Below are 2284 nucleotides of genomic sequence, written 5' to 3'. Positions count from 1 at the left end.
TTGTGATTGATTCTTTGAAGAGCTCAGCGAATCAAGGCAGCAGAAGTTGGCCATAGCCTGGAGGTGAGAGAAGGTAACATCCCTTCAAGATGTAGCTGTGCCATTTCCAAATACATAATAAACAGGGTCAACACTCTACATAAAACTACAGAGTGGAATGTTGATAGAATATTTTTAAGCAAGGTGTCACAGGAAGAGATGAGGTTTTCACTAGACTGTGAAGCAGTATTTACCTTTGTAGAGAATGTGCCTTTCATAAGAGCATGCTGCACATTGGACCATAGAAAGCTGGTGGTCTGTAGACTTTGAGGAGCTTAATCATGAGGGGTAAACTGAGAAGATAAAGAATGACATGAAGCAAAATGGGCTTTTTTTGCCTTCCTTCCTCTTATGAGCAGAAGGAAAAGGACACCAAATATCTTAAAGGTACAAAAGATAAGCTCCAAGGGGTTAAGAGATTTCTCTTAAGAAGAAACAAAGAGGCATCATTGCTAGGATCAGCAATCAACTCTTACATCATTGTAGTATGCTTTAATGCATTCATAGATTTATTTTTTTTTTGTTCATCTTAAATTTTAAACAACTGTAAAATGAGTATCTACCTCCCAGATTTACAGATGGGTGAACTGAAGCACAGCATCAGTCTGAGTTACGGGGTTATACAGCAGTCCAGTGAAAAGAGTTCTGGTGGAAATACATAGTAGGCTGCTTTTAGAGGGCTCTCACCAATGGTGGGTATTCCCACAGACAAGAGAGAAGCTTCTGAGAAGGCATTATTTCCTCTTTAGCCCCTCTCCGAAATATGTGAGATTCAAACTGCAGAAAATTTATTTCAGTTTTAGGCAGTCTACCTCCTCTGTGACTGGCATTGCACTTGTTCTCAGGTCGAAATCAGAGCTAGATTTGCTTCCATTATATGTCGATCTCCATCTCAGTAACATGATCTTCTTGAAATACTTCATGGTGTTATTTTTTACAGTTACAAGACACATGGTGTTTATCATGCTGTTACTCATAGCAATGCATTCAACTATATAAAAAGCAGTAAGATAATGCTTCTCTTTCACGAAGATGGTGGGGAAAAAGTCATGGACAATTGTAAAGCCGTAGAAGGGTGCCCAGCAGAGAACGTAGGCAGTCAGGATGCACATCAGTACCATAACAGTTTTTCTTCTGCATCGAAGCCTCTTTCTGATGTGTTCTGTCTGAAATGCTGGTATGGTTTTAAACCAGAGCTCCCGTGATATCCTGGCGTAACACAAGGTCATCACAATGATAGGTGCAACAAATTCAATGCCAAAGATAAAGAGGGAGTATGATTTGTAGTACATCTGCTGGTCAGCTGGCCAAATCTGACCACAGAATATTTTCTCCTGGTTTTTCACTATAAATAACACCGTTTCAGTAGCAAAATACACAGATGGAATATCTACAAGTATGGAGACAGTCCAGACCAAGGCGATTATGAAGGTTGCTGTTTGATAATTCATGCGTGGTTTCAGTGGGTGCACAATGGCCAGATACCTGGAACAGACAAATACATCCAAAATGAAGTCTGAAGACACTTAGTCAGAACACAATTCCAAATACAAGTTGTCAGAATTAGGCAGAAGGGAATTGCTGTAGTTGATAAAAGAGAGAGCCTAGCCAACTTGTCTATGAGGAGAGTTAAGAAAATTTTCCAAAGTAAGAGCCTAGAGCTGAGTTCCTAAATCTGGGCAGAAACTCTGGAGCAAGGGGCTGAAGGGTTTGTTAGGAGGGTGGGTACTTGGCAATCTGAAAATCTGAGCATGCATTAGGGTGTCTGGGGATCGTTTTAAGACCTCAGTCCAACTCCCTCCTGTTTACAAGATTGAACTGAAAAAGTTGCAGTTTTGCGTCGTAAGCTTGTTAACACAGATCACATGTCTGGGAGTTATGGAAAGACTGGAAGAGGAGAAAGAGAGGGAGCTTTCCTATTACTGACAAATGTGTTTGCAGGACCTAGCACAACACACGGTGTCGTATCGAGGACATGCCGTGACACAGCATCTGGAAGTTCTTTGGTGGGCAGCACGTGTTCAAATGAGAGTTTGAAACATGCAGTAATATACACCTGGCCAGGTGCAGGTAAAAAGACAAACACATCGAAACACGAAAAGGTTTTCCCTAGGCAGAGAACTATTTAAATATGCTTTTTTTTTTTTTTACCAAGAGATCAAATATATGTAGCAGTGTTTTTATTATTTTCTTGGCTATTCCATGGGTGCAAAGAGCCAAAGCTGATGCTAATGGTTACAGGTGA

General features: G+C 40.6%; 1 pseudogene; it reads right to left on the bottom strand.

Annotated features, from left to right (window-relative positions):
* Positions 1-827: 827 nt before the first annotated feature.
* Positions 828-1564, bottom strand: LOC141955699 (prokineticin receptor 2 pseudogene; annotated as a pseudogene).
* Positions 1565-2284: the final 720 nt, after the last annotated feature.

The sequence above is a fragment of the Athene noctua genome, unplaced genomic scaffold (assembly GCF_965140245.1).
Source record: "Athene noctua unplaced genomic scaffold, bAthNoc1.hap1.1 HAP1_HAP1_scaffold_412, whole genome shotgun sequence".
NCBI lineage: Eukaryota > Metazoa > Chordata > Aves > Strigiformes > Strigidae > Athene > Athene noctua.
The sequence above is the reverse complement of the archived record's forward strand: the minus strand, read 5'-3'. Positions and strand labels throughout refer to the sequence as shown.